Below are 25,623 nucleotides of genomic sequence, written 5' to 3'. Positions count from 1 at the left end.
GGAGTTTCCTCGCTGTAGGTGGGGTTGTACAGGTGGCTTGTCAAGGTTTCCTGGTTTGGGAAGCTTGTGTCGGTGTTCTGGTGGGTGGAGGTGGATTTCCTCTCTCTGGAGTGCAATGACGTGTCCAGTAATGAGTTATGAGACGTCAATGGGTTTGGAGTGACTTTGGGCAGCCTGTATATTGAAGCTCAGGGCTGCGTTCCTGTGTTGCTGGAGAATTTGCGTGGTATGTCTTACTCTGGAACTTGTTGGCCCTTGGGTGGTGCTTGGTTTCAGTGTAGGTATGCAGGCGTTTGATGAGCTCCTGTCAATTAATGTTCCCTGGAGTCAGGAGTTCTCTGGTGTTCTCAGGATTTGGATATAAGCCTCCTGCTTCTGGTTTTCAGTCTTATTTTTACAGTAGCCTCAAGACTTCCCCATCTATATGGCACTGATGATAAATCATCTGCTTTCGAAGACATTGGGCTGCTTTTCTGGTGCCTGATGTCCTCTACTGGCATTAAGAATTTGTTTTGTGGAATTTACTCATTGTTCAAATGTTCTTTTGATGAATTTCTGGGGGAGAAAGTGGTCTCTCCATCCTATTCCTCCGCCATCTTAGGACCACCTCCTCTGCTGATTTCTTATAAAGGCATATAGAGAACAATTTGGATTTTATCTAGTAGATGATACATGGAAAAAAATCATTTAATCACGGATTGGATTGAATTAACAGAGGGACCAGTGAAAGTAGAATGATAGGAGAGACTGCTTTGGGGTAGACATAGAGTTTAGGTGGGCTTCCAGGCTTTTTAAATGGTTACTCCCAGTATGGAAATTAAGTTGGATAAAGGCAAGGTTTGATGTTTGGAAATTAATTAAATTTGAGAAATTTCCCACATCCTATCTAGAAGGACTGTTTTACAAACTCATGTAGAATACTGGTTATAGTTTTTAAGGTGCTTCGTTTTCTTTACTCAAAAGTAAGTTACTTTAACTCATCTTTGTAACTACAGCTTTTAGTAGAGTATACAGAGTAGGAACCCAGTAAAGATTTGTTCAAAATAAATAAAATAACTAACTAATAAATGATTTTCAGAATATTGCAGAAAAATGATGATCTCAGTTCAGTTCAGTTGCTCCCTGACAATTATAAAGTATTCTTCACATCAGTATCAGTTCAGTCGCTCAGTTGTGTCTGACTCTTTGTGGCCCCATGGAACACAGCATGCCAGGCCTCCCTGTCCATCATCAACTCCTGGAGTTTACTCAAACTCATGTCCATCGAGTCGGTGATGCCATCCAACCATCTCATCCTCTGTCAAACCCTTCTCCTCCCACCTTCAATCTTTCCCAGCATCAGGGTCTTTTCCAATGAGTCAGTTCTTTGCATCAGGTGGCCAAAGTATTGGGAGCTGCAGCTTCAGCATCATTCCTTCCAATGAATATTCAGGGCTGATTTCCTTTAGGATTAACTGGTTGGATCTCCTTGCTGTCCAAGGGGCTTCAGTAGTCTTTTCCTATACCCCAGTCCAAAAGCATCGATTCTTCAGCACTCAGCTTTCCTTGTAGTCCAACTCTCACATCCATACATGACTACTGGAATGACCGCAGCTTTGAGTATATGGATCTTTGTCAGCAGAGTAATGTCTTTTCTCTTTAATATGCTGTCTTGGTTGGTCATAGCTTTACTTCCAAGGAGCAAGTGCCTTTTAATTTTATGGCTTCAGTCACTGTCTTCAGTGAAATTGGAGCCAGAGAAAATAAGAAAGAAATTAAGCCCAAGAAAATTTGTGTTATTTAAATTAAGACTTAAATTGAAGAAAGTGTGGGAAATGACTGGACTATTCAGGAATGACCTAAATCAAATCCTTTATGCTTATACATTGGAAGTGACAAGCAGATTCAATGGATTCTATCCAATAGAGTGCCTGAAGAACTATGGACTGAGGTTCGTGACATTGTATAGGAGGCAGTGATCAAGACCATCCCCAAGAAAAAGGAATGCAAAAAAGGCAAAAGGGTTGTCTGAGGAGCCCTTACAAATAGCTGAGGACAGAAGAGAAGTACAAGGTAAAGGAGAAAAGGAAAGCTATACCCATCTGAATACAGAGTTCCAAAGAATAGCAAGGAGAGATAAGAAAGCCTTCCTCAGTGATCAATGCAAAGAAATAGAGGAAAACAATAGAAGGGGAAAGACTAGAGATCTCTTAAAAAATTAGAGATACCAAGGGAACATTTCATGCAAAGATGGGCTGAATAAAGGACAGAAATGGTATGGATCTAACAGAAGCAGAAGATATTAAGAAAAGGTGGCAAGAATACACAGAACTGTACAAAAAAGATCTTCATGACCCAGATAACCATGATGGTGTGATCACCCACCTAGAGCCAGACATACTGGAATGCGAAGTCAAGTGGGCTTTAGGAAGCATACAAACAAAGCTAGTGGAGGTGATGGAATTCCAGCTGAGCTATTTAAAATCCTGAAAGATGATGTGGTGAAGGTGGTGCACTCAATATGCCAGGAAATCTGGAAAACTCAGCAGTGGCCACAGGACTGGAAAAGGTCAGTTTTCATTCCAATCCCAAAGAAACGCAGTGCCAAGAATGTTCAAATTACTGCACAATTGCACTCATCTCACACGTTAGCAAAATAATGCTCAAAATTCTCCAAGCCAGGCTTCAACAGTATGTGAACTGAGAAATTCCATATGTTCAGCCTGGATTTAGAAAAGGCAGAGAAATCAGAGATCAGTTTTCCAGCATCCGTTGGATCATCAAAAAAGCAAGAATGTTCCAGGAAAACATCTGCTTTATTGACTAGCCAAAGCCTTTGACTCTGTGGATCACAACAAACTGTGGAAATTCTTCAAGACACGGGAATACCAGACCACCTGACCTGCCTCTTGAGAAACCTGTATGCAGGTCAGGAAGCAGCAGTTAGAACCGTACATGGAACAACATACTGGTTCCAAATCAGGAAAGGAGTACATGAAGGCTGTATATTGTTACTCTGCTTATTTAACTTCTATGCAGAGTACATCATGCAAAATGCCAGACTGGATGAAGCATAAGCTGGAATCAAGATTTCTGGGAGAAATATAAATAACCTCAGATATGCAGATGACACCACCCTTATGGCAGAAAGCAAAGAGGAACTGAAGAGCCTCTTGATGAAAGTAAAGAGGAGAGTGAAAAAGCAGGCTTAAAACTCAACATTCAAAAAACTAAGATCAGGGCATCTGGTCATCACTTCATGGCAAATAGCTGGGGAAACAATGGAAGCAATGATGATCTAGTCTTGAACTTGAAGGCGGTGGAACTAAAGATGAAGTAGATTTGAGATACATACTTAGTCTACTGTTTACTGACTGGTAATGCTGTTTAGCTACTTATTGAATAAGGACTGTGAAAGAAAGATAAGGAACATCATTATTTGGGTCATCTACCATCTACCGTGATTGAGGAAGGATAGGAAGGATAGAATGGGGTGAGGTTTGAAGGGATGATTTCTGGTTTCATTTTGAATATGATGTTTGTGGGATTTGAGCCTCTCCTAGCTCCTTAAGCAGTTTTAAAGCTACATAGTGTCTTATTTAATTAAGCCAAGATCACAGTATATCCTAATATGTTTTCAGTGCTTTGGTATTTTAGTATGTTTTTAATACTTTTGATGTTTTAGTGTTTATTTTTAATGTCTTAGTATTTTAATATTTAATCAGAATTCTTGGATTTTTGCTGTCCTAAATTTCCAGTTCTATTAGTGGATGCTGATTTATTGCCAACCAAATGGGATTAATTTGGCTGTTGCACAGTGGCTTCTTTTTGAATTCACTGCTTCTAAATTTCATCCATAATGTGGGAAGTTGAACTACCCCTACAGCTCTGTGAAGGAACCTGCTGACCCCACATTGAGTCTGAATGCCTGGCAGAAATCAGGAGACACAGCATTTGACTTATTCACAGAAACTAATAAGATCGCTTTTCACCATCCTCCTAATTTGCTGCAGTCTCCAACTAGGGTTGATGACAAATTTAAAAGTATGCCTATCAGCAAGCATGGATTTTTGTGAGTCACAATTCACTAAATAGACATCATGTGATTGAAAATGAAGAAGCATCATGCAAAGAATGTGTTATAAACAACTTAAAATGAGTTCAGAACGTGACAAAACAATCTGGCTTCATATTTTCAAGAGAGTAGCCCCAACAGACAGGGAAGAACACTTTAAACACTAAAGGGATTCAATTCTCATCTCCTTTTTTGCCCGCTTGTCTTTCCATCTGGCCAGGGTTGCTATTTTATCCAGTACTTTCCTGTTTAGTAACATCCTGTGTTTACGTTTTGTTTGCAGTCTATTCTGCAAGCCTAATTGTTGCCCTCTCCCAGGAGAATGTGAATGATTTTAAAGTTAGAAAGGGAAGAATCTGCATGGATACAAAATGGTAGTCATTTAATTATAATTAGTCTATTTGTCTTTCTTTTACTTATGACAGAAATGTATCAATAACTTCAAAAAATGAAGGACTACCACCTGCCTAAAAGCTGTATGCAGCCCCCTAACTCTTAATTATTTTCTTTGCTTCAAATGAAAGCAAAATCACATTGGTGAAGATTTGTCTATTGGTATATATCAGATATTTCTGTTGGTTGCATAATTCAGTGAGTTTCATAAAGTGTACCATTCAAAAATGTGTGCGTGTGTGTATATATATAAACTGAAATGTGTATATATGCATTGTACCATTCAAAAATATATATATATACACACTTTTCACATATGTGTATAATATAAATTGAAAGCTAAATTATCTTTTATTTTCATCAATTATTAATTACACATTAATAAAGCATGTAGTCAACATAGAACACTGAATATCCATGTATCTCAATAGAAATATAATTTAAGTGAAGCTATTAGAACATTATTTCTAAGCATCTTTAAAATGGCTGTTCATGATAGTGTGTGAAATAAAGCTAAAAAACTAAAATACAGAAAGATTCTGTTGTAATTTAATGGAATTCTTACCCTTCCCCATGATAAAGAATTAAGCACAAGAGATCTAAAAGCAATCAAAGGTATATACTTTATTAAACATACTCTTGGGAGTAATGCCACTATTTATTTCTCTTCTCATTTACATGCAGAAGGGAATTTCTACTCTTCTCTGTTCTTGAAATACTTCTGCCTTTACTCCTACTGTGATAATTCAGACTCTGAAACATATGGCAGGCCACTCACTGCTGAGCAAATTCACTGCTCACGTGTGACATGTGCTCTTGCCCAAACTTTTGCCTCCTTGCTCAGGCATGGTGGGCACTCTTGAGCTTCTTGTCAATAGGTAGTAAGTATGCATGGACAGTGATGAGGGCCTGTCTTTAATAGACATGCTGGCCGTCCTTCTTGCTAGTGTTTTCTTTCACCACTGAATCTCTTTGTTAGTTGGATCTGGCATCATTGTTTATGCACTGTTTGGTGACATAGACTCAGTGCTCTGCGGGTCACATCAACTCTCTGTTTATATACATTTTTTCTTCCCCCTTTCTCTCCGTTCCTTCCACCAACCCATCCACTTTCCATTTATATTCAGTTCAAAGATTGAGATTTTGGGTGAGTTAGGAGATCCCCACTTCAGCTTCCAACTTTAACCATGTTTTCTTGTCCAGCTTTTCTTGAGAATATTGTTCTGGGGATTGGGAGAATGGTGGTTATAAAGTCCTTTAAAAGTTAATGAACCCATTTGATGGGGGAAAACGTAAATGGTAGGATTTGGTTGCTTGGATTCAGTTTTATAAAATGCAAAGGAGGGGGCTAGAATACACAATTTCAGTGGCCAGTTTTAACCCAACACAAGGTGAAGCTGTGAAGCAACATGGCTGATATTTTTTTCTCTTTCTTTTTTTTTTTTGGCCAAGCCATGTGGCTTGTGAGATCTTATTTCCCCTATGAGAGATTGAACTCAGGCCCTTGGCAGTGAGTGTGGAGTCCTAACCACACTCAGTGTGGATTCCCTGAACCACCAGGGAATTTCCTGATTTTCTTATATGGCTTCTAAATAAATCAATTTCAGAAATAAGACTAAATAAAGTCAATTTCAGAAATAAGACTACAAATGTAGTTTGATATCATATTCTTTGAAATAAATGTATTGCTTTCATGGTGACTACTTAGAAAGGTAGTGCTCATTAGGAACAGAAAGTATTTAGTGAGTTTGTTAAAAATTAGTACATATTGTCATTCATTTTAGTTACACCATTCACATCCCAAGGGGAAGATACTCAAGTAGCATATATTCGTTACTGAGTGAGCTGTAAAGAAACTTATAACCAGAGAGCCAGAATAAGGAAGGGTCCCAAAGGTGTGGAGAATTGAGAAACAACTTGAAAGAGTTGAAAGAAAGAGACTAGTTGAACAACTCAGTTCAGTTCAGTTCAGTCGTTCAGTTGTGTACGACTGGTTGCGACTTCATGGACTGCAGCAGTCCATGCTGCCCTGTCCATCACCAACTCCCGGAGCTTACTCAAACTCATGTCCATTGAGTCGGTGATGCCATCCAACCATCTCATCCTCTTCATCCCCTTCTCCTCCTGCCTTCAAGCTTTCCCAGCATCAGGGTCTTTACCAATGAGTCAGTTCTTTGCATCAGGTGGCCAAAGTATTGGAGTTTCAGCTTCAGCATTCATTCTTCCAATGAATATTCAGGACTGATTTCCTTTAGGATGGACTGGTTGGATCTCCTTGCAGTCCAAGACACTCTCAAGAGTCTTCTCCAACACCACAGTTCAAAAACATCAATTCTTCAGAGCTCAGCTTTCTTTATAGTCCAATTCTCACATCCACATCACATGACTACTGGAAAAACCATAGCTTTGACTAGATGGACTTTTGTTGCAAAGTACTGTCTCAAAATAATGTTCAAAGTAATGCTTTTTAATATGCTGTCTTGGTTGGTCATAGGTTTTCTTCAAAGAAGCAAGTGTCTTTTAATTTCATGGCTGCAGTCACGATCTGCAGTGATGTTGGAGCCAAAAATCATAAAGTCTCTAACTGTTTCCGTTGTTTCCCCATCTGTTTGCCATGAAGTGATGGGCCCAGATGCCGTGATCTTCGTTTTTTGAATGTTGAGCTTTAAGCCAACTTTTTCACTCTCCTCTTTCACTTTCATTAAGAGGCTCTTTAGTTCTTCTTCACTTTCTGCCATAACCGTGGTGTCATCTGCATATCTGAGGTTATTTATATTTCTCCCAGGAATCTTGATTCCAGCTTGTGCTTCATCCAGTCTACATTTTGCATGACGTACTCTGCATATAAGTTAAATAAGCAGGGTGACAATATACAGCTTTGATGTACTCCTTTCCTGATTTGGAACCAGTCTGTTGTTCCATGTCCATTTCTAACTGTTGCTTCTTGATCTGCATACAGATTTCTCAAGAGGCAGGTCAGGTGGTCTGGTAGTCCCATCTCTTGAAGAATTTTCCATAGTTTGTTGTGATCCACACAAAACTGGCAAAGGTTGAAAAGACACAAGATTGAGAATACACAAAGCTTGTTTCTTTCAGAATAGGAACAGACACATTTTCATAAGGCTGGTGCTTCACATATAAGGACAATAATAAAAATCACATGAAGATGAGATTATCCACGTTTGTTAAATATTCTTGAAGCTATAGAGAGATGATGCATTATTTTTAAATATAATTTTATTTATTTATTTATTGGCTGTATTGGGTCCTTGTTGCTGGGTGCAGGGTTTCTGTAGTCACTGTGAGGGAGGGCTACTCATTGTTTCAATGCATGGGCTTCTCCTTGTGATGGCTTCTCTTGTTGTGGCCTCTTGACTCTAGGGCACAGGCTCGGTAGTTTTGGAGCATGGGCTTAGTTGCTCCAGTAAGCATGTGGGATCTTCCCGGACCCTGGATTGAAACCAAGTCTCCTGCATTGGCAGGCAGATTCTTTACCACTGAGCCATTGCTGCTGCTGCTGCTGCTAAGTCGCTTCAGTCATATCCGACTCTGTGCAATCCCATAGACGGCAGCCCACCAGCCTCCCCCATTCTTGGGGTTCTCCAGGCAAGAACACTGGAGTGGGTTGCCATTTCCTTCTCCAATGCATGAAACTAAAAAGTGAAAGTGAAGTCGTTCAGTCGTGTCCGACTGTTAGCGACCCCATGGACTGCAGCCTATCAGGCTCCTCCATCCATGGGATTTTCCAGGCAAGAGTACTGGAGTGACTGAGCCACTAGGGAAACCCAACAATGCACTGTTACTCAAAACAAAGGTTTTAAGTGCATGACCATGGAACATGATTTTTGTGAGTGATGAAGTCTCTGTTCATATGAACAGGGGAATTGTAGTAGGTGGAATAAGACCCCTTCCCCCAAATCAGTGAATACTGTTAACTTACATAATAAAAGGGAATTGCAGATGTGATTAAGTTAAAGATTTTAAGATAAGGAGATTATCCTGGATTATCCAGATGGACCTTGCAAGAGAGAGAAGCAGGAGGGTCAGAATTAGAGAAAGAGACTTATTGGTGGAAACAGAGGTCAGAGTGATGTGGGGCCATGAGGCAAGGGGTGTAGGAAGCCTCTAGAAGCTGGAAAAGGGAAATAAATATTAATACATTGTCCCCTAGGGCCTCCAGAAGGAATGCAGCCTTGCCTACTCATTTTAGGCTTCTGACCTGCAAAACTATAGGATAATAAATGTGTGTTGTTTTAAGCCACCAAACTTGTGGTAACTTATTACAGCATCGATAGGAAACTACTGTGGGGATGTTTGTGTATATTAATCTCAACAGAGCACTTCACAGCATCTTTAAATTATTCCTGAACTAAGATGGAGGAGCTAAGACAATGGAATGATATGTGCTGTCAGATTTGAAACTGGAATCCAGGGCTGAGTTGGACTCCTGACCCTGCCCTTTTCTAGTTATATAATCTTGAGCATGATGGTTGACATTTCTCTGCTTTTATGGCCCTATATATAAAGTGGGATTATTTATTGCAACTATCTCAGAATTGTGTGATAAAAAATTAATGCAAATTTATACTAATTATTTAATTGTGCTTAGTCACTTAGTTGTGTCTGACTCTTTGTGACTCTTTGGACTGTAGCCCTCCAGTTTTCTCTGTCCATGTGATTTTTTAGGCTAGAATACTGGAGTGGGTTGCCATTTCCTTCTCCAGGAGATCTTCCCCACCTAGGGACTGAACCAGCATCTCCAATATTTAAGGAGTATTACATAAATTTACACTATTGAAATGCTTAGAACATTTTATGGTACATAGTGAGCACCATGTAAACGTTAGCTGTCATTATTATTGGTGCTGGCCTAAAGTAAATTCTGTGATCACAAGGTTCAGTGAATGATCTCTGCTTGATTTTATGCATTTCAACATTTGTATCAATGACTTGAATCATGACATTAAAGGCCAGTGACATAAAATTGGGAGTTATAAATCTAATGACAGGCTGAAGCCTATGAAATGAAATATATATAGGCTCAAAAAAGCAAAGGTTTATGACACAAATATTTGCCAGCATTAAGATGTATTTGGGCTTCCCTTGTGGTTCAGCTGGTAAGGAATCTGCCTGCAATGTGGGAGACCTGGTCTGTATAAGCAGTAGAACCCCTGGGTTTGACCCCTGGGCTGGGAAAATCCCCTGGAGAAGGGAAAGGCTATCCACTCCAGTATTCTGGCTGGGAGAATTCCATGGACTATACGGTCCATGGGGTCACAAAGTCTGAGATGACTTCACTTTCATTATGTATTTACTTTAAATATATGAGTATCATGTTGTGATCTGTTATACAGCTTGAATTGCAAATACAGTTAAACTTTAGATTTTCTTAAAAAAATAAGGTATGCAGTTTCATATATCATAGAACTAAATTAGCAGAAAATCCAACATTTCTTTCCCTGCCCTAACCACCTCTCACATTCCAGTTTGTTGAAAACATATTGCTTATATAGACCTAAACGTTGGCAAATGTCATGAGGAAGGAAGATCAGTATAACTTCTAAACCCCAGTAAGGCTTATGTGATAAATTTGTTAATGTTTTGTTTTACCCTTGCCACTTGAGGACATTTCGATAATTAAAATCTTACAAAAGCCACTAGTGAGAATCTTCAAGGGAGGCAGATTCATTCCTGAAGTACTTAGCTCACCCATGGATTCCTCTGTTTTGAGTACCCGTGGATATACTTCTTCAGTTCAGTTCAGTCACTCAGTTGTGTCCGACTCTCTGCGACCCCATGGACTGCAGCATGCCAGGCTTCTCTGTCCATCACCAACTCCCGGAGCTTGCTCAAACTCATGTCCATTGAGTCAGTCATGCCATCCAACCATCTCATCCTCTATCGTCCCCTTCTCCTCCTGCCTTTAGTCTTTCTCAGCATCAGGGTTTTTTCCAAGCAGTCAGTTCTTTCCATCAGGTGGCCAAAGTATTGGAGTTTCAGCTTCAGCATCTGTCCTTCCAGTGAATATTCAGGACTGATTTCCTTTAGGATTGACTGGCTGGATCTTCTTGCAGTCCAAAGGACTCTCGAGTCTTCTCCAAGACCACAGTCCAAAAGCATCGATTCTTCTGCGCTTAGCTTTCTTTATGGTCCAACTCTCACATCCATACATGACTACTGGAAAAACCATAGCTTTGACTAGATGGACCTTTGTTGGCAAAGTAATGTTTTTGCTTGTTAATATGCTGTCTAGGTTGGTCATAGCTTTTCTTCCAAGGAACAAGTGTCTTTTAATTTCATGGCGGCAGTCACCATTTGCAGTGATATTGGAGCCCAAGAAAATAAGATCTCTCACTGTTTCCATTGTTTCCCCATCTATTTGCATTGAAGTGATGGGACCAAATGCCATGATCTTCGTTTTCTGAATGTTGAGTTTTAAGCCAACTGTTTCATTCTCCTCTTTCACTTTCATCAAGAGGCTCTTCAGTTCTTCTTCACTTTTTGCCATAAGGGTGGTATCATCTGCATATCTGAGGTTATTGATATTTCTCCCAGTATTCTTGATTCCAGCTTGTGCTTCATCCAGCCCTGCATTTCACATGATGTCCTCTGCATATAAGTTAAATAAGCAGGGTGACAACATGCAGCCTTGACGTACTCCTTTCCCAATTTGGAACCAGTCTGTTGTTCCATGTCCAGTTCTAACTGTTGCTTCTTCACCTGCATACAGATTTCTCAGGATACAGGTAAGGTGGTCTGGTATTCCCATCTCTTGAAGAATTTTCCACAGTTTGTTGTGATTCACACAAAGGCTTTGGCGTAGTCAGTAAAGCAGAAGTAGATAGTATTTTTCATCCTATACCAGCTAGGGATATAGCACCAAAACTTGCTTAAGACAGTAATTGAAAAAATTAAAGTTAAAAAAAGATTAGTCATTGCTTGCCTAGAGCTGGCGTCATGGGAGAGGATTAAATGAATGCAAAGTAGCATTAGGGAATTTCTGAGAGATCATGGAAATAATCTACATCAGGATTGCTGTGGTAGTTATATGATTGAATACATTTATTAAAACTCAGAAAACTGTACACTTAAAATGAATGAATTATGTTTCATATGAATTACATCTCCCTAAAGCTACTTCTTCCCATTCTTCTTTCTTCCCTCACCCTAGAGAGCCAGACTCCTCATTTTCATCTTCCTCAACCTGAAGTGTGCTGTAGATGTCTCCTCGTATGTCCAGGGATCTTTGTATTCCACCTATTTTTAAATTTATGTTTTAATTTAAATTTAATAAATTGACCTTTCAATACTTATTAACTCAGATATTTTCTCATTTTTCCCTCTGCATATATGGAAGCATGTTCTTCACACTTTTTTAAAAAAATCACTCAACAGAGTAAATGTCAGACAATGTTATAGGCACAAACGATAAAAGAGAGAGAAAGATAAAACAAACAAACAAACATGTCCTGATATGTTAATATTAGATGATATGCTAAGTAGAAAAAGTTTGCAGGAGATAAGGATCAGAATGCTGGAATAAGAGTTAGGTTTTTTTGCCAAGTGTGGGCAAAAAAAGACATGAAGGATATACTAAATAAACATAGATTTTAAGGGGGAGAATAAGGTACATAGAGATATATCCCTATCTATCTATTTATCTATCATCTATCTATCTATCTTTTCCAGGGAAAGCAGCAAGTGTAACTTTCCCAAGTAGAAGGGATGCTTAGAATGGTTGAAGAAGCACAGGATCCAAAATGACTGGACCAGCCATCTGCAAAAGGTAAGAGTAGGTAGAGATGAGGTCAGGCAGGTAGCAGAATGTCAGAATATTTAGAACCATATGGCCCATTTGAAAGGTCTGTGACTTTCCCTTAATTGTGATGATGAGAGCAGACTTTGGGGGGAAAGAAAGGCTTATGTGTGAGTTCTTTATTGGGAATGTGACTCAGGAAGCAGTGGTGAGGAACAGAGTGGTCCAAGCAGAGAAGAAGGGAGAGCAAAAAAAGTAAAATATGCATATATATTTTTGAGCTGGACACTGCTAAGAGTGACTGGTTAATTCATCCATGAGATCATCTTAAAACTGTGTTACATGTTTCTCAGAGGTCTTTTCTGGGGGGGGTAAAAGTGGAAAGCTTTTGTCCCTGAGATTATACCATTTCTTGGTTGAACTTTTCTAAAAGGGTATTAACTCATCTGCATATTTGTGTTGTGTGCTACTGTTGCATGCCATGCCAGAATTTAATAGAGAAGCCCAAGTCAGGAGGTATGGGATACACTGAGTAAATATGAAATGAAATGCTAGCAAATTCCTGCTTCGTGAAGTTGGTGGGATCCCAGGTAAAACTGGTCATTGCAATTGTGTTCCTATATGCAAGTGACAATTTTAATATGATATATAACAATTATGCCATTTATGATAGTGTCAAAGGTACCAAATACCTAGGCAAATATACCTAAAGATATCCAAAATCTCTACACAGAAATCTATAACTGAATGAAACACTAGGAAAAGAGATTTTAAAAGATAATAAATGAAGGCATATACATGTTCATAGATTGAAGGACTTACTTTTTTAAAAGATGTAAATGTTCCTAAATGTGAATTGTAAAATCAATGAAATCTATATAAAATTTCCTGGAAGATGTGTATCAGTATGTGTAGGGAGTAAGGGGAATGTGGAAATTGACAATTGGTTCTAAAATTTATAAAAAATTCATGTACAGCTAAAAACTCTGAAGAACAAAATTGGAGGATTTATGCTTAGATATCAAATTGATGATTAAGATGCTGTGGTGTTGCTACAGAGACAAATAGATCAGTGAAACAACACAGGAAGTCCAGAAGCATCTAACAGTGTTCAAGTTTTGAAAAAGTGGTCACTAAAATTGTCTTGGAAGAATATTTTCATGAGCTTAAAGGGGAACATTTTACCAACCACAAAGAAAAAAAATTGACATGTTGGACTATTTTAAAAGTAGGAAATTCTCTTCATTGAAAGATACCAGTTTAAGATTCAAAAAGGCAATATATTTATAACCCATAAAACTGACAAAGCAGTGTATCCAGAATATGTGAAAAGTACCTATAAATTAAAGAGAAAGGATTCAAAACTCAAGAAGGGACAAGAGATTTTTTAATAACCTTCATAAATGTGAATATAAAAATACCTAATAATCCTATAGAAAGATGCACAACCTCATTCGTAACTACAGAAATTCAGATTAAATCTATGATGTAGGTATTCCCTAGAATACAACTGAAAAGATTGAAAATGTGCAATATTATTGCCAAGGATATAGAGAAATGGAGCTTTCATATGCTCCTTATTAGGGTGTATGTTGATAGGACATCTACTTTGGAAAAATATTTGTCAGTATCTAACAAATTTGCTAATATGCATATCCATTGATCCGACAGTACCACTGTTATATATACCCAACAGAAAGGCACATGTATATTTAGTAAAACATGTAGAAAAGAAAATTGATTAAAGTATTATTCATAATATCCCAAACTTGGAAACAACCCAAATGCCACTTAACAATGAAGTAGATAAATGAGTTATCTCTTTATACAATGGTATATATACAGGAAAGAAAAAGGGACTGCTACTATAGAAAATACCGAACACATGCAACAAAAGAAGCCAGGTATAAAAGAATACATACTGTATGATTCTATTTGAAAAAACAGGCACATAATCTTTTGTTGGAAGTCAGGATAGTCATTATCTTTTAGGAAAAGGGTTAGTGGGGTCTCTGGGGTAATGAATATTCAGTATTTCTGGGTCTGTGTGTCAATGCAGGAGACACGGGTTTGATACCTGGGTCAGGAAGATCCCCTGGAGAAAGAAATGACTACCCACTTCAGTGTTCTTGCCTGAGAAATCTCATGGACACAGGAACCTGATGGGCTACAGCCCATGGAGTCACAAAGAAGTGGACATCACTTAGTGACTGAACATGCATGCATGTGCTTTATGTACATATATTCACTCAGTTAATTGCTATTGCTGTTCACCTATGATTTGTTTAGTTTTGCTGCCAAAATCTTGACTCTCTGTGCGCTGATGCTGAACTCAAATATGGAGACAATTATGGAGGAGAAGGAAAGAGTGGCTTCATTTCTTTGCCAGGCAAAGAACAGAGTAGGCTAACACCTTAAGAACTGTACCCTCCCTCCCTGATGAATCAGTTCAATTCAGTTCATCCCTCAGTTGTGTCCGACTCTTTTGTGACCCCATGAATCGCAGCACGCCAGGCCTCCCTGTCCATCACGAACTCCCAGAGTTTACCCAAACTCATGTCCATTGAGTCAGTGATGCCCTCCAGCCATCTCATCCTCTGTCATCCCCTTCTCCTCCTGCCCCAAATCCCTCCCAGCATCAGGGTCTTTTCCAGTGAATCAACTTTTCGCATGAGGTGGCCAAAGTATTGGAGTTTCAGCTTTAGCATCAGTCCTTCCAATGAATATTCAGGGCTGATTTCCTTTCAGGTGGACTGGTTGGACCTCCTTGCTGCCAAGGAACTCGCATGAGTCTTCTCCAGCACCACAGTTGAAAGCATCAGTACTTTGGCACTCAGGCTTCTTTATGGTCCAACTCTCACATTCATACATGACTACTAGAAAAACAATAGCTTTGACTATATGGACCTTTGTCAGCAAAGTAATGTCTCTGCTTTTTAATATGCTGTCTCGCTGGACTGGAGGAAACACAAGCTGGAATCAAGATTGCCAGGAGAAATATCAATAACCTCAGATATGCAGATGATACCACCCTCATGGCAGAAAGTGAAGAGGAACTAAAAAGCCTCTTGATGAAAGTGAAAGTGGAGAGTGAAAAAGTTGGCTTAAAGCCCAACATTCAGAAAACGAAGATCATGGCATCTGGTCCCATCACTTCATGGGAAATAGATGGGGAAACAGTGGAAACAGTGTCAGACTTTATTTTTCTGGGCTCCAAAATCACTGCAGATGGTGACTGCAGCCATGAAATTAAAAGACGCTTACTCCTTGGAAGGAAAGTTATGACCAGCCTGGACAGCATATTAAAAAGCAGAGACATTACTTTGCCAACAAAGGTCCGTCTAGTCAAGGCTATGGTTTTTCTAGTAGTCATGTATGGATGTGAGAGTTGGACTGTGAAGAAGGCTGAGCCCCAAAGAATTGATGCTTTTGAACTGTGGTGTTGGAGAAGACTCCTGAGAGTCCCTTGGACTGCAAGGAGATCCAACCAGTCCATTCTAAAGGAGATCAGCCCTGGGTATCCTTTGGAAGGAATGATGCTAAAGCTAAAACTCCAGTACTTTGGCCACCTCATGTGAAGAGTTGACTCATTGGAAGAGACTCTAATGCTGGGAGGGATTGGGGTCAGGAGAAGAAGGGGACGACAGAGGATGAGATAGCTGGATGGTATCACTGACTCGATGGACATGAGTCTGAGTGAACTCTGCAAGTTGGCGATGGACAGGGAGGCCTGGCGTGCTGCAATTCATGGGGTCGCAAAGAGTCAGACACGACTGAGCAACTGAACTGACTGAACTGAACTGATGAATCAGAAGTAAATGTTTTTCTGGAATTCCCTTGCTTTTTCTGTGATCCAACTTATATTGGCAATTTGATCTCTGGTTTCTCTGCCTTTTCTCAATCCAGTTTGTATATCTGGAAGTTCTCTTTCACATACTGTTAAAGCCTAGCTTGAAGGATTTTGAGCATTACCTTGCTAGCCTGTGAAATGAATGCAGTTGTGCAGTAGTTTGAACATTCTTTGGCACTTCCCTTCTTTGGGATAGGAATGCAAACTGACATTTTTCAGTCTCCTGACCACAGCTTTTTCCAAATTTACTGACATATTGAGTGCAACATTTTAACAGCATCATCTTTTACTATCTTAAATAGCTCAGCTGGAATTGTATCACTTCCATTATCTTGTTTGTAAGTAAGTAAGTGTTAGTCGCTCAGTCATGCCTGACTCTTTGCCACCCCATGGACCACAGCTCACCAGGCTCTTCTGTCCATGAGATTTTCCCAGGCAATGATACTGGAGTGGGTTGCCATTTCCTTCTCCTGGAGATCTTCCCAACTCAGGGATCAAACCCAGGTCTCCTGCATTGCAGGCAGATTCTTTGCCGACTGAGCTACAATCTTGTTTACACCAAGTTTTTTTGAATAAAATAAAGATTTCAGAAATAGGTCCACATATATATGACAGTTTGTTTTTGGCATAGGTGTTAAGGTAATTGAATGGGGGAAGGACACAGTTCAATAAACGTTACTGGAACAATTGTATGGTAAAAAAAAAAATAATCACCTACTCTTCACATTATATACAAAATTTAGCTTAAAAGGAATTATAGACCTAAATGTTAGGTAAGTATATAAAACCTCCTGAAGGATATATAGGATGAAATCTCTGTCATATTGGCTTTGACAAAGTTTCTTAATTAGTACAAAAAGCATGATTCATAAAAGAAAATATAAGACAAAAATAGAATCTTGTTCTCTGATAGACATGGCTAAGGAAATGAAATTGTCAGCCACAGAATGGGAGAAAATATTTTCAAGTCTTATTTTTGACAGACGTCTTCTATTCAGAAAATCTGAAGCAAATTTAACCCAATACTAAGAAGAAAAACCAATTTGTTTAATTAGGTGAAAGATTTAAAGAAATATTTAACAAATGAAAATATATGTATGAGCAGTAATTATATGAAAAAATTATCAACATCACTTGTTATCAGAGAAATTAAAATTAAAGTGAGAATGATATATACACTAGAATTGCTAAAACCTAAAAAAAATAATAAATTTTGACAAATATATGAAGCAATTGCATTTTTCATACATTGCTAGTAGGGATGCAAACTGGTGTAGCCATTTTGGAAAAAAAATTTTATCAGTTAAGCATCAGCATTAAGCACACACTTATGACCCAGAAATCCCATCTCTAGGTATTTATCCAAGATAAATTTGAAATATAAGTGAAAAAAGACTTTGTATTAGGGTTCTCCAGAGAAATGGAACCATTAGTATGTATATGTATGTGTGTGTATGTAGATAGATAGATATTTATTATAAGCAATTGTCTCATTGTTATGGAGTCTGAAAAATCTCAAGATCTGCAGTCAGTAAGCTGGAGGCCCAGGAAAGCAGACGGTATAAGTTCTAGCTGGAAAGCTGGTAGGCTTGAGACTCAAGAAAAGGTGATGTTTCAGTCTGAGTCCAAAGGGGGAGAAGACCAATGTTTCAGCTCAGTCAGGCAGGCAGAGTTCCCTCTTATTTGAGAGAAGGTCAGGAGTTTTGTCATATTCAGGCCTTCCACTGATTGGATGAGAGCCACACATTAGGAGGACAGTCTGCCTTAGTGTACAGATTCAAATATTAATCTCATTGAAAAATGCCTTCACAGACACATTCAGAATCATGTTTCACCAAATATCTGTGCACTCCATGGTCCAGTCAAGTTGACACATAAAAATTAACCATCACAGACTAACACACAAATTTCCAAAGTAGCATTATTTATATTAGCTCCAACCTGGAAGAAAAAGACTAAGTATCCTATAACTGGTGATTGAATAAACAAACTATGGTATATCCATACCATGGAATAATACTCAGTAATAAAAAAGGAAAATACTGATATATAATATTAAAATGTTTTGATTATAACATGGATGAGTCTTAAAAACATGATGCTAAGTTAGAGTAAACTAACTTAGTAAAACACAAAAGGCTGCATAGTATATGATACTATTTATATCAAATTCTAGAAAAAAATTAGTGATATAAAGCAGAGCAGTAGTTGTTGCTTGGGGCAATGGATGAGGGAAACAAATACAAGGTGTCACTAGGGAACTCTCTGAATTGATTTAAAAATTGTCTATCATATTCATGAGAATGGCTAGAAACACATATATAATTGCAAAACTTATCAAACTATGCACTTCATATAGATGTATTTTTATTGTATGTAAATTAGTTGTCAATGAAGCTAGAGAAAAGATGCTAATTAGAGCATTGTTTGTGAAAGTACAAATAGAATATTTTATAATAGAAAATTATGTTATGATATTTCAATTGAATGAACTATTACGCCCTCATGAGAATGATAGAATTTAACAGATAGTTGAAATCATACATGGTTGGTATGCTATGATTGAAACTATTCCAAAAAAATCACACATTTCAAAAGAAACTAAAAGGGGAGCATATGCATTCACAAATAGTTGTTTTAAGGAAATGGAAAAGTATATATTTAAAAATTCAGGGACTTCCCTGATGGTCCAGTGGCTAAGACTCTGTGCTCCCTATGTAGGGGACCTGGGTTTGCTCTCTGGTCAGGGAACTGGTTCCCACATGCTGCAACTAAAGAAAAAAAAGAAAAAAGATCCTGAATGAAAATATTTTGGGGGCGAATGGATACATGTATATTATGGCTGAGTCCCTTCACTGTTCACCTGAAACTATCACAACATTGTTAATTGGCTATACCCCAGTACAAAATAAAAAGTTTAAAAGATTTTCATTTAAATTACTGTGATAAATGCAGTCTAAAGTGAAATAAAATAATTGGATATTACAGGTTCTATAACCTCATTAATACATCCAACATCTAGTTTCAGTTTCCCCCATTTTAAAAACTGAAAGACATCTCCTAAAGGAGCTTATAGTAAAGGTTGGAAAACCAATGATACACAGAGACTGTGGCATTATTTTAAATTCTTTAAAAATGAAGCTTTTATAAATATGAGGAAGATGCAAATATATAATGAAAAGATATTAAAAAAAATTGTTTCCCATTATTCTTGTCCCATTTTATGACAAAGTTTCTCTTTGTGCTTTTCAATTGTTTTGTATCTTTCATGACATATCAGAATTAATGGGGAAAATGCTTACATCTGACATGAACGCAAGTGCTTTTATTGGGTACACTATTATTTGTTATGCCCGACGGTTTTACATTTAGTTAGATACTCCCTGTGCCTAAATCATTCACTGTTAATGACTTAGGCACTGGAGGGACATTAAAGCTTTTAACCACTAAGAAATCACAGGTCTTTTAGGAAATTGCTGCTGCCATGCATAATTTGGTACTCATGGCACTCACCTGTGCCTATAGCAATTAGCAATTTCCCTACTGATTCCACAACATCCTGAAAGAGTTAATGGACCTCTCTAATAGTGCAGCTTCCTAACAGGATCAGATAAATTGTTTTAGTACAATCTAGTCAAATTTCTTTTTTTTTTTTTCCTTTTATTGAAGTCTAGTTGCTGTACAATGTTGTGCTAGTTTCTGCAATACAGCAATGTGAATCAGCTATATATATATGTGTGTGTGTGTATATATGTATATACATCCCCTCTTTTTTGGATTTCTTTCTCATTTATATCACCATGGAGCACCCAGTCGAATTCTCTAAGAGAAGGGATTGGCAGAGGATGAGTTGGTTGGATAGCATTACCCACTCAATGGGCATGAGTGAGAGCAAACTCTGGGAGAAAGTAAAGGACAGGGAAGCCTGGCATGATGTAGTCCATGGGGTTGCAAAGAGTTGGACACGACTTAGCAACTGAACAACAACAAAACAACAGCAATGTAGTATGTTCTTGTTAATTATCTGTGTTGTACATAGTAGTGTATATGTGTCAATCTGAATATCTCAATTCATCCTACCCCACTTTCCCCCCTTGGCATCCATGTTTGTTCTGTACATCTGTGTCTCTGTTTCTGCTTTGCAAATAAGTTCATCTATACCATTTTTCTAGATTCCACATATATGTATTAATATTCAATATTTGTTTTCTTCTTTCTGTCTTACTTCACTCTGTATGACAGCCTCTAGGACCATCCATGTCTCTGCAAATGGCATAATTCATTCCTTCTTATGGCTGAGTAATATTCCATTGTGTGTGTGTGTGTGTGTGTGTGTGTGTGTGTGTGTGTATGTGTGTGTATATATATATATCACATCTTCTTTATCCATTCATCTGTCAGTGGACACTTAGGTTGCTTCCATGTCCTGGCTATTATAAATAGTGCTGCAGTTAACACTGGGGTTACATGTATCTTTTTGAATTATGGTTTTCTCTGGGTATATGCCCAGGAGTGGGTTTTCTGGGTCATACGTTAGTTCTGGTTTTTTAAGGAGCCTCCATACTGTTCTCCAAAGTGGCTGTATCTATTTACCTTCCCACCATTTCCTAATAGAAATAAAAAATAACTGAGTTATTGGCATTCTAGTTTACTTGATACCAATGAAGATCAACATAACACATTGAAGTCATGCAATGTTTGCTTTAAAAAGTTAAACAATAAAAATGCTAAAAGCTCTGAGATAGGAAAACAAAAATATTTCTACCCATTCTGAAGAAAGGGATAGAATTAATCTAACACTAAGCACCTTAGAAATTCTGGCTGTACTTGTAGCTAGAATGAGGTAGAAATGACCTGGGGAAAAAATACAGTTGTGAATTTCCCTACTTTTTGTCCTTATTACATCACAGTTTGAGGCAGTGATATCCCCCACCCCTCCAAATTCTTTTTCTGCACCAGTTCCTTTTGTATCAATAACTTTCCCTTATGCATTATTATCTTTTTAAATTTTACTGACATTTGTTGTCAAAGGCACTGTTCTAAATTTTTGACAAATATTAAAGCAAATATTAAAATATTACTCTTTGTTATAGCCATAAGAAATGGGTATTACTGATATCTCTAATTTACATTTGAGAAACCAGAGCTGGGAAGACATTGATTAACTTTCCCTTGCTTATGGATCTGGATCCTGCATCTGTACTCTCAACCATTGAGTTAAAGTGCCTTAACACTTTATAACTTTTTATAAGTTCCACTCCTGGTATCAAGAATAGATCTGTCATTAGTTACTTATGATTCCCATTGCCCCCCATATGTTTTTTCCTTAGGAATTATGGAGCATCATGTCTTGTGGACCTAAAAATGTATAGTTTCCACAGTAAAAACATTTTAAGTCTGCAGCATGCAGGTGAGGAGGTATTTTCAGAAAACTTTGCACCCAGAAATATATGCCTTTGAAGTTTTTTTTTTAATTTTATCTATGTTTTTCTACTTTAAACATGTTTTATAAGGTGGCTAAAGGCTTTTTATCCATGAGACTAAAGTAATATGGACTCAAGCCCAATAGAATATGCGGCACCAACATTGGCAATTACTTCAAAATTCAGAGTAGGAAAGATCGTCAGGTTGGAAAGCGCTTGTCAATATATTCCATCTCTCAGAAAACATAATTTTCTCAAATATCTGAACCCTTACAGCTATTACTTTTGAAATCTCTGTAGTTCATTCACAACACCTTCTGTAATAATGTTGGCTGCCAAAAATTACCCCTTCACCAAAATAAAATACTTTCTAAATCTTAGTGATGTTAAAATACAATAATTTATGCAATAGAAATAAACATTTCCCATAAGTCAGAAAGAGAAAAAAAATATGGTATATTAGCACATGTATGTGGAATCTATAAAAATGGTATAGATGATCTTATTTGCAAAACAGAAATAGAGACACAGACGTATAGAAAAAACTTAACGGATGCGAAGGGGGAAAGAGGGAGTGGAATGAATTGGGAGATTAAGATTGACATATATACACTACTATGTATAAAATAGATATTAATAACTAATTAGAACAGACTGTATAGTTCAGGGAACTACTCAATACTCTGTGGTGACCTAAATGGGAAGGAAATCCAAAATAGAGGGGATATATGGATATGTATGCTTGACTGACTTTGCTGTACACAGAAAATGACGCAACAGTGTGAAGCAACTATACACCAATTTGAAAAAAAGAAATATTTCCCTACTAAACTGAGCATACATAGGGAAAAGTTCTTTGGAATTGAAAGCGAATAGCTAGGAAAGAAATTGCTAAGCAGGCTCTTTGGTCTTAGTCTATGTAAATTTACGAAAAAGATGTACTAGGCACACTAAAACAATCTCAAGGGGAGGGAGTGGTGGATTAGCGTATATTTAGAATCTGCTTTGTACAATAAAGGGTTAAAAATCATTCCAACATCTTCATTTCTTAGAATAATCTATCTTTTTAAATATTTAATGAAGAAAAAACAGAATTAGGGTTATGGGAGAAACCATTAGAAGGAATCATTTTGCATTTTCCTTTCTTTCCCACTCGAATTTGCTCTTTGCCTAACATCAGTTCCCTAGTCTAAAATAAATATTAAATTAACAGCAAAGAACATAAAATGAGAAATGCACATTAAAGTGGTGTGTAACATAACCACATTTATTAAAAAATATATTCCAATATCAAACAGCAAAATTCAGCAATGCAAAACTGTGATTACTTTTGCACAAACCTAATATAAAATGAATTTGCTGTCCAGGAGAAAACAAACTTTTGAAAAGTGTAGTTTTCAATTGTTAATTGCATTAAATACCATCACTGGATCACCATCAATGTTTCCTTTGACTACTCTGGCCTTTAATAGGTTTCCAGGCCAGGGATGGGCCAAGTCAATGTGCTGTTTCATTGAAATAAAAATAAATGTAAATATCAAAGTAAGTCCCTTAATCAGTGAAAATTAGCATATACATTAATTAGCATGTGTGAAGCATATGCCCCCCCCCAAAAAAAATCTGCTAATATCAGCTAACATTACATACAGGGGTCACAGGACCCAAGCAAGTAATAAGCATGCTCCATCATCATGCCTCAAAAGAAGCCACTTATCTCCATCCTTGACTTCTTTTTGAGGTAGGAAGAAAGAGGCATTAATTTTTTAATCTTTTGACTGTGCTGTGCATCACGTGACATCTTAGTTCCTCAACCAGGGACTGAACCCACGCCCCCTGCATTGGCAGCTCAAATCCAAACCAGTGGACTGCCAGGGAAGCCCCAAGGCATTAATTTTTTAAAACACATTTTGTAATGATGATACAAGTCAGATGTACCTGGCAGTGGCCATGTTTGCCACTAGTTATTCCCTGCCTAATATTGAAACTAATACAGAGGAAATTAGAGCTTAAATGTGGAGAGAAAGGTAGAGTCACCTGAATGTATTTATTTTTCATTTTGATAAAGCCATATTTATGATTAACAGCCTTATAGGTAGAAAAAAGACATGACTCGTTGGATCTCCTTGCAGTCCAAGGGACTCTCAAGAGTCTTTTCCAACACCACAGTTCAAAAGCATCAATTCTTTGGCACTCAGCTTTCTTCACAGTCCAACTCACATCCATACATGACCACTGGAAAAACCATAGCCTTGACTAGACGGACCTTTGTTGGCAAAGTAATGTCTCTGCTTTTTAATATGCTGTCCAGGCTGGTCATAACTTTCCTTCCAAGGAGTAAGCGTCTTTTAATTTCATGGCTGCAGTCACCATCTGCAGTGATTTTGGAGCCCAAAAAGATAAAGTCTGACACTGTTTCTACTGTTTCCCCATCTATTTCCCACGAAGTGATGGGACCAGATGCCATGATCTTCGTTTTCTGAATGTTGAGCTTTAAGCAAACTTCTTCACTCTCCACTTTCACTTTCATCAAAAGGCTTTTTAGTTCCTCTTCACTTTCTGCCATAAGGGTGGTGTCATCTGCTTATCTGAGGTTATTGATATTTATCCTGGCAATCTTGATTCCAGCTTGTGCTTCTTCCAGCCCAGCATTTCTCAAGATGTACTCTGCATATAAGTTAAATAATCAGGGTGACAATATACGGCCTTGACGGACTCCTTTTCCTATTTGGAACCAGTCTGTTGTTCCATGTCCAGTTCTAACTATTGCTTCCTGACCTGCATACAGGTTTCTCAAGAGGCAGGTCAGGTTGTCTGGTATCCCCATCTCTTTCAGAATTTTCCACAGTTTATTGTGATCCACACAGTCAAAGGCTTTGACATAATCAATAAAGCAGAAGTAGATGTTTTTCTGGAACTCTCGTCCTTTATCCATGATCCAGCGATGTTGGCAATTTGATCTCTGGTTCCTTTGCCTTTTCTAAACCCAGCTTGGACATCTGGAAGTTCACGGTTCACGTATTGCTGAAGCCTGGCTTGGAGAATTTTGAGCATTACTTTACTAGCATGTGAGATGAGTGCAAATGTGTGGTAGTTTGAGCATTCTTTTAATATTAAGATAATAAATTAATTAATTCAGCAGTATATTCAGAGAACAAAGGAGATTTCATTAAGAGATTCATAAAAATTATTTTACAAAGGCAAGTATCTATTTATGATAAAAATACCCATCAAAGTATAAATAGAGCTGCTTTTGAATTTAATAAAAGGCATCTGTAAAAACTGAAAAACCCACAGCTAACATGATACATTTTTTTTTTAGGTTTTATTTTATATTTGAGTATATGCTCAGTCACTCAGTTGTGTCCTACTCTTTGCGACCCCATTAACTGTAGCCCACCAGGCTCCTCTGTCCATGGGATTTTTCAGACAAGACGTCTGGTGTGGTTGCCATTTCCGTCTCCAGTATTGGAGTATAGTTGATTAAAAATGTGTTAGTTTTAGGTATACAGTAAAGTTTTTCTGGGCTCCAAAATCACTGCAGATGGTGATTGCAGCCATGAAATTAAAAGACTCTTACTCCTTGGAAGGAAAGTTATGACCAGCCTAGATAGCATATTCAAAAGCAGAGACATTACTTTGCCAACAAAGGTTCATCTAGTCAAGGCTATGGTTTTTCCAGTGGTCATGTATGGATGTGAGAGTTGGACTGTGAAGACGGCTGAGCGCCGAAGAATTGATGCTTTTGAACTGTGGTGTTGGAGAAGACTCTTGAGAGTCCCTTGGACTGCAAGGAGATCCAACCAGTCCATTCTGAAGGAGATCAGTCCTCGGTGTTCATTGGAAGGACTGATGTTGAAGCTGAAACTCCATACTTTGGCCACCTGATGCGAAGAGCTAACTTATTGGAAAAGACCCTGATGCTGGGAAAGATTGAAGGCAGGAGGAGAAGGGGACGACAGAGGATGAGATGGCTGGATGGCATCACTGACTCGATGGGCATGGATTTGGGTGGACTCCAGGAGTTGATGATGGATAGGGAAGCCTGGTGTGCTGCAGTTCATGGGTTCGCAAAGAGTCAGACATGACTGAGCAACTGAACTGAACTGAAAGTGATTCAATTATACATATGTCTATTCTTTTTCAAATT

Source organism: Bubalus bubalis, chromosome X (genome assembly GCF_019923935.1).
Source record: "Bubalus bubalis isolate 160015118507 breed Murrah chromosome X, NDDB_SH_1, whole genome shotgun sequence".
Classification (NCBI taxonomy): Eukaryota; Metazoa; Chordata; class Mammalia; order Artiodactyla; family Bovidae; genus Bubalus; species Bubalus bubalis.
Note: the sequence above shows the minus strand (reverse complement) of the source record.